A 12,089-nucleotide genomic window follows, 5' to 3' on the forward strand; every position below is an offset into this window, starting at 1 on the left:
GGCTTTACAAATCTTTTAGGTTTTAATTTTTCTGAAGAATTTCATGGTGTTCAGTAAAGTACATGGCCTAAGGGGCTCTATAAGACACGTGTATGGAGAAAATAAGTAGTCTTCACTTTGCCTGTGTGCCTTTTGTTAGTAAACAAAAGACAACTGCAAAAACACAGGATTTCAAACTGGACATCAATCTTGGAAAATATTTTTTTCTAATTTGCCTCAAAGGAAAAAAAGAGCCCTCATTCTAGAATGCTTACATTCATGGAAGGATATAGTTCACATAAAAGTGGACTGTTAATTCTATACAAAGCATATTACCCAACCTAATTTTTATTGTCTCCACCTGTTGTTATGAAACAGAAAATGAGGTGTGCATAAATGTCACATGTACGCGGTCACCATGATCAATGATTTCATCTACATTCTATGTGAAAACAATCAGAAGGAACTCTGCTTATAGCCGAGATACTTAGATTCAGGCATGAAAAGGTGAAACTTTTCAGTCTACCCAAAGAGCTTCCAGAGTTTGCTTGAGGAGTGGGGAACTGAGAGTCTAGAAATAGCCAAGTCTTACTTTTCACTGTCTGCCCTTTGTGCTCACTGTGCATATATTTCCTTTGTAAAGAAATACACTGTTCACTAAGTATAAATCAAGCTAAATTAATTAAATTAAAATCAAGCAAAAGATCTTAATGGAGCTGAAAATATTGAGCTCATCAGCTACTGCTAAGCCAGAAAGTCCCAATGATTTCCACCACCATTAAACTTACTGCTTTAGGTTCTGTCAACCATAGTTTTTCTTCCCCCCTCTTCTATTGCGCCTGCAAAGCAACTTTCACTCTATTTCTTTATGTTCAGTCACTTTTTTCTTTCCTCCTCTTCTATTATTTCTGCAAGACTAGCTTCTAACTATATTAATAATAATAGAGAACATAAACATTTGAAATATTACCACAAGTAGCTCAAAATAAAAATAACAATGTGCAAATAAAAGTATTATTTTTTAAAAAAAACAAAACATGCATATATGGAGAAATTCATGTAGCCCCTTTCTAGATTACCACATTATTCTTTTAGGGGCCCTTCTTTGCAAAATGCTTTAAGTGACTGCTTAGTCTATTACATAGACCAGCAGTTTTAACGGAGTCATTATCCGTGTTATTAATTTCCCTCTCTTCTCTATTTTTCTCCTTGATTCTTCTCTAGAATTTTGTACATACTCTCATGGACCTCTTCCTAGATCATAATTTGGCAGAAGCCTAAGAGACAGTTGATATCACCCCACTGTATGACATCAGAAATCTACCAATCAAAAAGTATGGCATAGGGCATTAGAAGTAAAGAAAATATTTCACCATGAGCATAATACAACACATAAACCATCTTATCTCCACAACAGATGAGTTCAGATAGTATTCATTTAGGGGTCCTGCTTCTATTTAAGGATATTACTCATCTGTAAATTTAAAACTTGGGCAGCCTTGCTCCTTCTCCACTTGGCTAGAATGCTAAGCATCTTCACATTAGACTTATTTCTTTAATTTTTTAAACTATATTTTAGAGGATCCTACTGATACCCCATGTCTTTTTTTTTTTTTTTTTTTTTTTTTTTTTTTTTTTGCTTTGCTGTATTTAAATTAAAGAATAATGGGTCGAGAAATTGAGATGCAACAGCAACTTGATTGTGACACTGTGACTTAGCTTTGCCATTCTGGTCTTAGGAGTAAGAGAATGCATGTCAGGACAGTAGTGAACCGTAAATATTTAGTGGGAAGGCATGGCTTTGGTGCTTCTCTGAGGGTATTGCTCTTGTAACAGGTGTACTTTTTTATGTGGATTTCTTGTGGGACAAATACAACAACTATCTCAATGTGGTTTTAAGGTACATGATATTAAGTATCTTCTCATATGCTTATTTGCTACCCATAAATCATTGGTGAAGTGTCTATTAAATCTTTTTACTGTTTCTATTCAAGTGCTTGTATTCTTCTTAAGCATTTTTTTTATATTCTGGGTAGAACTACTTTATCAGATATGGGTGTTGCAAATATTTTTCCCAGTATACAGCTCATTTTTCATTCTCTTAACAGTGTCTTTAGAATAGCAAAAGTTCTTAGTTTTAATTAAATCCAGTTTATCGATTTGTTCATTTCTGGTTGGTGCTTTTCGTATTAAAAAAAAAGGTGGTCACCATCTTTGGTATCATATTTAGAAAATCTAAGATTAAAATTTTTTCTCTGAGCAATTTTGTAGGTTTCGGTTTTGTATTTAGGTCTGTAATCCATTTTCTGTTAGTTTTTGTCTTTTGTGCCAGGTCTGAATCAAAGTTTATTCATTGGCACATGGATATCCAATTGTTTCAGTAAAATTTGTTGAAAAAATTATGTTTTCTCCACTGAAATTGCCTTGGCACCTTTGTCAAAATCCAAATAACCATATATATAAAATTTTCTGGATTCTTTATTATAGTCTATTAATATTTTTCTTCACCTATTTTTATACCATTAATACAACAGTATTTCTATTGATTTGTAACAAGTCTTGAAGTCAGTTAATGTACATCTTTCAACTTTATTATTCTTTCCAACATGGTGTGACCTATTCTAGTCTTTTGCATTTCCATACAAATTTTAGAATTAGCTTGTCAATTTCTACAAAAATATCTACTGGGATTTTGACTGAAATTGACTTACATCAGTAGATCATTTGGGTTGGAGTGGGTAATGACATCTTACAATGTTACAAAATATATATTGTATTTTTCTGAAGTGAGAAGCGAGGAGGCAAAAAGATCCTCATGTGCTCAACCAGGATCCACCCGGCATGCCAACCAGGGGGCAATGCTCTGCCCATCTGGGGTGTTGCTCCGTTGTAACTGGAGCCATTCTAGCACCTGAGGTGGAAGCCATGGAGCCATCGTCAGCACCTGGGCCAACTTTGCTCCAATGGAGCCTTGCCTGTGGGAGAGGAAGAGAGAGATAGAGAGGGGTGGAGAAGCAGATGGGTGCTTCTCCTGTGTGCCCTGGCTGGGAAGTGAACCTGGGACATCCATAAGCTGAGCCAACACTTTATCACTGAGCCAACCAGCCAGGGCATCAATGTTTTATATTTTTAATGTCAATGCGGTACCTGAAACCCAAGATTAATTCCATCACCCTTTATTACAGTAAACTGATATAAACCTATAAGGAGAGAAAATAAGCCTTAACTTCGATTTTAAATAAAAGCATGCAATGTAAAATAGCCCTGCAAAAGTTACCTTAATTATGAATACATGTTAATAGTAATGGCATTTAGAAGTTTATACAGCTTCATACCAAATAGATAACACCTACATAGAAAATCTTGGTAAATTCCCAAATCAATATTCCTTTGACTTTTGGCAAAGTTACTCAACAGATTTACATTTTTAAATCTTTTTTTATCTTATTTCATTTTCCCTCTTAAGTTCTCTTTCCCTGGAGGTACTGGTATAAAGTTAGCCTTTCTTTATATAACTTTTATTGTTAACTGTCCTTTTATATGATATATTCTGACAACCAGTGGTTATAATCTTACCCACTCCTTTTCCTCGACTCCCCCCACAAATACTAGTTTCTACTTCCTGAATAAATAATGCAATAACTGATTGACGTCAGAGAAATGGTGCCGTGAGAAGCGAGACTGACAAATATCCCCAAAATTTCAACAAGTTCATTAACCAGAGACAGAAAAATCGATTCTTGGAGCGTCTGGGAGTCCCACAAATGTAGTGCTATCAACAAGACCACCCTCAAATGCCATTAAGAAAAAGGAAATCTAATATCATAGATACAAAAGATAAAGAAATAGCACAGATAGATGTGGAAAAATCTATGGAGAAAAAAATTTAATATATTGGAAACCTTGGAGCTAAATGACAGAGAATTTAAAATAGAAATCCTAAAAATACTCAGAGATATACAAAAGAACACAGAAAGGCAATTTAGGGAGCTCAGAAAACAACTCAACCAACACAAAGAATATATTACCAAGGAAATTGAAACTATAAAAACAAATCAAACAGAGATGAAAAACTCAATTCATGAACTGAAAAATGAGGTAACAAGCTTAGCTATAGAACAGGCCAGATAGAAGGTAGCATTAGTGACATAGAACACTGTTTTTCAACCAGTGTGCTGCAGCACACTAGTGTGCCGTGAGACATGGTCAGGTGTGAGTATAAATACATTTAGAAACTATATTATTAACTATACATATAATATGTATTGTGTTAGAGTGTCATTTTTTGTCATTTTGGTAGGTGGTGTGCCCCAGGATTTTGTAAATGTAAAAAATGTGCCACTGCTCAAAAAAAGGTTGAAAATCATTGACATAGAAGACAAGCAACTTGAGGCACAACAGAGAAAAGAAGAGAGAGACTCAAAAATTTAAAAAATGAGAAAGCTCTACAGGAATTGTCTGACTCCATCAAAAAGACTAACATAAGAATAATAAGTATATCAGACGGAGAAGAGAGAGAAAATGGAATGGAGAACATATTCAAACAGATAATAGACAAGAACTTCCCAAGCCTGTGGAAAGAACTAAAGTCTCAAATTCAAGAAGCAAACAGAACACTGAGTTTTCTTAACCACAACAAACCTACTCCAAGGCACATCATAATGAAATTGGCACAAACCAATTACAAAGAAAAAAATTCTCAAGGCAGCCAGGGAAAAGAAGAATACAACTTACAAAGGAAGGCCTATTAGATTATCATCAGATTTCTCAGCAGAAACTCTACAAGCTAGAAGAGAGTGGACCCCAATATTTAAAGCCCTGAAAGAGAGGAACTTTCAGCCACGAATACTATACCCATCAAAGCTATCCTTCAAATACGAAGGGGAAATAAAAACATTCACAGATACAGAAAAGATGAGGGAATTTATCATCAGAAGACCCCCACTCCAGGAATTACTAAAGGGGCTTTTCCAACCAGATTCAAAGAACAAAACAAAACAAAACCACAAGGAAAAGCTCCACCAAGAGCACAATAAAACCAAATTTAAACTATGACAACAAAAACAAAAAAAGGGGGGGGAGAAGATGGAGATTAACAGTAGCAAAGGACGATGGTGTGCATGCAGAAACACTCATAAGATAGGGTACTACAATGAATATGGTAGGTACCCTTTTCATTACTTAATGGTAACCACCCTTGAAAAAACCACCACAGAAGCACATGACTTAAAAAAGGTAGCAACAGAGGAAAGAAGTATGGAATAAAACAAAAACAAATGATAGAAAAACGAAAGAGAGGAATCAAACAAGACACAAAACTAACAGAAAGCAATTTATAAAATGGCAATAGGGAACACACAAGTGTCAATAATTACACTAAATGTAAATGGATTAAACTCATCAATAAAAAGACACAGAGTAGCAGAATGATTAAAAAAAGAAAATCCAACTGTATGCTGGCTACAAGAAACACATCTAAGCAACAAGGATAAAAACAAATTCAAAGTGAAAGGCTGGAAAAAAATACTCCAAGCAAATAACATCCAAAAAAAAGCAGGTGTAGCAATACTCATATCTGATAATGCTGACTATAAGACAGCAAAAGTACTCAAGAGACAAAAATGGTCATTCACAATGATTAAGGGGACACTGAATCAAGAAGACATAACAATCCTTAATATATATGCACCAAACCAAGGAGCACCAAAATATATAAGACAGCTACTTATTGCCTAAAACAAAAACTGACAAAAATACAATCATATTCGGAGACCTCAATACACAACTGATGGCTCTAGATCATTAATCCAAACAGAAAATCAATAAAGATATATTGGCCTTAAACAAAACACTAGAGCACCTGGATATGATAGACATCTACAGGACACTTCATCCTTGTGACAGAGTATATATTTTTCTCTAGTGTACATGAAACATTCTCAAGAATTGACCATATGTTGGGCCACAAAAGTAACATCAGCAAATTCAGAAAAATCAAAATTGTACTAAGCATATTTTATGATCATAACGCCTTGAAACTAGAATTCAACTGCAAAAAAGAGGAAAAAAACCCCACAAAAATGTGGAAACTAAAAAAAAAAATTTTAGCCCTGGCCAGTTGGCTCAGCGGTAGAACGTCGGCCTGGCATGCAGGGGACCCGGGTTCAATTCCCGGCCAGGGAACCTAGGAGAAGCGCCCATTTGCTTCTCCACCCCGTCCCCCTCCTTCCTCTCTGTCTCTCTCTTCCCCTCCCGCAGCCAAGGCTCCATTGGAGCAAAGATGGCCCGGGCACTGGGGATGGCTCCTTGGCCTCAGCCCCAGGCGCTAGAGTGGCTCTGGTCGCGGCAGAGCGACGCCCTGGAGGGGCAGAGCATCACCCCCTGGTGGGCAGAGCATCGCCCCTGGTGGGCGTGCCAGGTGGATCCCGGTCGGGCGCATGCGGGAGTCTGAACGACTGTCTCACCCCGTTTCCAGCTTCAGAAGAATACAAAAAAAAAAAAAATTTTTAAAAATGTGGAAACTAAACAACATACTTTTAAAAAATGAATGGGTCAAAGAAGAAATTAGCACAGAGATCAAAAGTTATATACAGACAAATGAAAATGACAATACAACATATCAGAATCTCTAGGATGCAGCAAAAGCAGTAATAAGAGGGAAGTTCATATCACTTCAGGCCTATATGACAAACAAGAGAGAGCCCAAGTAAACCACTTAACTTCACACCTTAAGGAACTAGTAAAAGATGAACAAAGACAACCCAAAACCAGCCGAAGAAAGGAGATAATAAAAATCAGAGCAGAAATATGTGAAATAGAGAACAGAAAAACTATAGAAAAAATTAATAGAGCAAGGTTCTTTGAAAAAATCAACAAAATTGGCAAACCCTTGGCAAGACTCACCAAGGAAAAAAGAGAAAGAACTCATATAAACAAAATCCAAAATGAAAGAGGAGAAATCACCACAGACATCATAGATATACAAAGAATTATTGTAGAATACTATGAAAAACTATATGCCAACAAATTCAACAATTAGAAGAAATGGATAAATTCCTAGAACAATACAAACTTCCTAGACTGAGTCATGAAGAAGCAGAAAGCCTAAATAGACCAATTAGCAGGGAGGAAATAGAAAACACTATTAAAAACCTTCCCAAAAATAAAAGTCCAGGCCCAGACGGTTATACTAGTGAATTCTATCAAACATTCAAAGAAGACTTGGTTCCTATTATACTCAAAGTCTTCCAAAAAATTGAAAAAGCAATACTTACAAACACATTTTATGAGGCTAACATAACCCTCATACTGAAACCTGGCAAGGACAGACAAAAAAAGAAAACTACAGACCAATATCTCTAATGCAGTGATTTTCAACCTTTGTTTCTCAGCACTCATAAACTAATTACTAAAAAAAAGGGGGGCCCTGACCTCTTCTCCCTTAGTAACTAATTTATTTGTGCCATGAGATGAAAATGGTTGTATTTAGTCAAGGGCACTGACCTTAGTAATTAGTGTGTGTTTGTCCCATGAAAAAAAAGGTTGAAAATCACTGCAATAAATACAGATGCTACGAGGCCCTGGCTGGTTGGCTCAGTGGTAGAGCATCAGCCTGGCGTGTGGGGGGACCTGGGTTTGATTCCCGGCCAGGGCACATAGGAGAAGCACCCATTTGCTTCTCCAACCCCCCTTCTTCCTCTCTGTCTCTCTCTTCCCCTCCCGCAGCCAAGGCTCTGTTGGAGCAAGGATGGCCCGGGCGCTGGGGATGGCTCCTTGGCCTCTGCCCCAGGTGCTAGAGTGGCTCTGGAGGTGGCAGAGCGACCCCTGGAGGGGCAGAGCATCGCCCCCTGGTGGGCAGAGCGTCACCCCTGGTGGGTGTGCCGGGCGGATCCCAATCGGACGCATGCGGGAGTCTGTTTGACTGTCTCTCCCTGTTTCCAACTTCAGAAAAATACAAATAAAAAAATACAGATGCTACGATACTAAACAAAATACTAGCAAATCAAATACAACAACATATTAAAAAAATAATACATCATGATCAAGTGGGATTCATCCCAGAATCTCAAGGATGGTTCAACATACGTAAAACAGTTAATGTAATATACCATATCAACAAAACAAAGAACAAAAACCACATGATCTTATCAATAGATGCAGAAAAGGCATTCGATAAAATATAACACAACTTTATGTTTAAGACACTCAACAAAATGGGTATAGAAGGAAAATATCTCAACATGATAAAGGCCATATATGATAAACCATCAGCCAACATCATATTAAATGGCATAAAACTGAGGACTTTCCACCTTAAATCAGGAACAAGACAGGGTTGTCCACTCTCTCTACTCTTATTTAACGTGGTGCTAGAAGTTCTGGCCAGAGCAATCAGACAAGAGAAAGAAATAAAAGGCATCCAGGCCCTGGCTGGTTGGCTCAGTGGTAGAGCGTCGGCCTGGCGTGCAGAAGTCCCGGGTTCGATTCCCGGCCAGGGCACACAGGAGAAAAGCCCATCTGCTTCTCCACCCCTCCCCCTCTCCTTCCTCTCTGTCTCTCTCTTCCCCTCCCGCAGCCGAGGCTCCACTGGAGCAAAGACAGCCCCGGTGCTGGGGATGGCTCCTCGGCCTCTGCCCCAGGCGCTAGAGTGGGTCTGGTCGCGACAGAGCAACGCCCCGGAGGGGCAGAGCGTCGCCCCCTGGTGGGCTTGCCGGGTGGATCCCGGTCAGGCGCATGAGGGAGTCTGTCTGACTGTGTCTCCCCGCTTCTGGCTTCAGAAAAATACAGAGAAAAAAAAAAGGCATCAGTATTGGAAAAGAAGAAGTAAAGGTATCACTTTTTGCAGATGATATGATCCTATACCTTGAAAACCCCAAAGACTTCACAAAAAGATTACTAGAAACAATAAACCAATACACTAAGGTCGCCGGATACAAAATTAATATACAAAAGTTCATAGCCTTTCTATATGCCAACAATGGAATATTAGAAAACGAACTCAAAAAAATAATCCCCTTCACGATTGCAACAAAAAAAAATAAAATACCTAGAAATATACATAACAAAGAATGCAAAGGACCTATATAATGAAAACTGCAAAGTATTGTTAAGGGAAATCGAAAAAGATACAATGAGATGGAAAAATATTCCTTGTTCTTGGATAGGAGAATAAATATAATCAAAATGCCCATATTACTCAAAGCAAGTTATAAATCTAATGCAATTCCATATCAAAATTCCTATAACATTTTTTAAAGAAATGGAACAAAAAATCATCAGATTTATATGGAACTATAAAAAACCCCGAATAGCCAAAGCAATCCTAGGAAAAAGAATGAAGCTGGGGGCATTACAATACCTGACTTCAAACTTTATTATAGGACCATGACAATCAAAACAGCATGGTATTGGCAGAAAAACAGACACTCGGACCAATGGAACAGAATAGAAAGTCCAGAAATAAAACCATATATAAATAGTCATATAATTTTCGATAAAGGGACCAACAACACACAATGGAGAAAAGAAAGCCTCTTTAACAAATGGTGTTGGGAAAACTGGAAAGCCACATGCAAAAGAATGAAACTCGACTACAGTTTGTCCCTTTGTACTAAAATTAATTCAAAATGGATCAAAGACCTAAATATAAGACCTGAAACAATAAAGTACATAGAAGAAGACATAGGTACTCAACTCATGGACCTGGGTTTTAAAGAGCATTTTATGAATTTGACTCCAATGGCAAGAGAAGTGAAGGCAAAGATAAATGAATGGGACTACATCAGACTAAGAAGTTTTTGCTCAGCAAGAGAAACTGACAACAAAATAAACAGACAGCCAACTAAATGGGAAGTGATATTTTCAAACAATAGCTCAGATAAGGGCCTAATATCCAAAATATACAAACAACTCATAAAACTCAACAACAAACAAACAAACAATCCAATGAAAAAATGGGAAGAGAACATGAACAGACACTTTTCCCAGGAAGAAATACAAATGGCCAACAGATATATGAAAAGATGCTTATCTTCATTAATTATTAGAGAAATGTAAATCAAAACTACAATGAGATACCACCTCACACCTGTTAGATTAGCTATTATTAATAAGACAGGTAATAACAAATGTTGGAGAGGCTGTGGAGAAAAAGGAACCCTCATTCACTGTTGGTGGGAATGTAAAGTAGTACAACCATTATGGAAGAAAGTATGGTGGTTCCTCAAAAAACTGAAAATAGAACTACCTTATGACCCAGCAATCCCTCTACTGGGTATATACCCCCCAAAACTCAGAAACATTGATACGTAAAGACACATGCAGCCCCACGTTCATTGCAGCATTGTTCACAGTGGCCAAGACATGGAAACAACCAGAAAGCCCTTCAATAGAAGACTGGATAAAGAAGATGTGGCACATATACACTATGGAATACTACTCAGCCATAAGAAATGATGACATCGGATCATTTACAACAAAATGATGGGATCTTGATAACATTATATGGAGTGAAATAAGTAAATCAGAAAAAACCAAGAACTACATGATTCCATACATTGGTGGGACATAAAAACAAAACTAAGAGATATGGACAAGAGTGTGGTGGTTGGGGGGGTAGGGGAGGAGGAGTGGCACAAAGAAAACTAGATCTAGGTAGAAGGTGACAGAGGACAATCTGACTTTGGATGATGGGTATGCAACATAATTTTAATGACAAGATAACCTGGACATGTTTTCTTTGAATATATATACCCTGATTTATTGATGTCACCCCATTAACATTAATTAAAATTTATTTATAAAAAATAAAAATAAAAAAATAATGCAATAACTATAAATTATCAGACTATTTCACTCAGCACACCCCGATATTCATGAATCAGAGAACTGAACCTATTTCTCCAAAGCTGCAATATGCATTCAATACCTGAAACAATCATTATTCTTGTTTTTCTTCCCTCTAAAATTATACCTGTAACAGGTTTATGCATATTTTAAGTAATTCAGATCACAGTGTTTTTCTCTCCTCAAACAAATTCTGTCTTGTAATGGATTACTTATTCCTTTCGTTCATCTGGATAGAAATGATATATCTTTAAAATTTTTAAATGCCTTAGTTAGGGATAGCAATATAATCTGTAGTACCATGTAATAAGAAGAATGAAAGAAATAGAAAACTGTGGTATCCCTTTTTACTAGGAGAGAATAGAGGATGCTAAAAATTTTTATATAAAAATATGTTTTAATTTAATTCAAAAACTTAAGCTGTGAATTCTGACTTACAAATCAGATAAAAAGGACTATAGGGTGGTCATATGCTTCTCATCACTTGCTGACAGAAAGGATTACAGTTAGGAATAAAATATATTCCTGCTCTGTGACCATAGAACCCTGAACATGCCCAATATCCTCTAAAATAAATGCCTGAAGAAAAAATCTTCTAAAATATTTGTTTTTAAAGAAATATGCCGCAGCATATTTTAACCAAGATTTCATAATAGAAGGCAAAACAGACTAGAAGAAACTATTAAGCAAATATTGAAAGTTTATTTTGCCTATTAAGTGAAAAATAAGCCTAATTTTATAAAGAGTTTTATTCTATCTTCTTATTTTTTGGAGTTTTAAAGGTTTTATTCTTCAATTTTATTTTCCTTTAACTAGTTGTAGCTATCTTACTGGAGGGCTATTCTTATGAAGTGGAATCATGGGCCAACAGGATGGCACCATCTTGCCTCAGAAGAATTTACTACAGTGTAGGAATGGAAAATTGTACTGTCTTCTAGAGACAGTAATAACATATTACAGGAGGGAAAGAATCTGTTCAATAAATCTGCTGAAAACTATTAGAGAGTATATACAGTTAACTCTAAAGTGGCATCATTGATTATAATCTAAAGTGGTATCTAATTAGTCTGGTAACTAGTAGTTTTTATTTCTTACCAATGTCTATGAGATTCCAAAACTACCTCAGGTCTTTATCAATATATCAACCAAATTAGAGAGTATGAGAAGATAATGTAATATTTTATGTAGCCTGAAAAAGAAATGAGTAAACTAGTTGTACAGGTAGAAAAAAGCTAAAGCGGTATTTCTCAAGGTGTGGTTCATGA

Source organism: Saccopteryx bilineata, chromosome 1, assembly GCF_036850765.1.
Source record: "Saccopteryx bilineata isolate mSacBil1 chromosome 1, mSacBil1_pri_phased_curated, whole genome shotgun sequence".
NCBI classification, from domain to species: Eukaryota; Metazoa; Chordata; class Mammalia; order Chiroptera; family Emballonuridae; genus Saccopteryx; species Saccopteryx bilineata.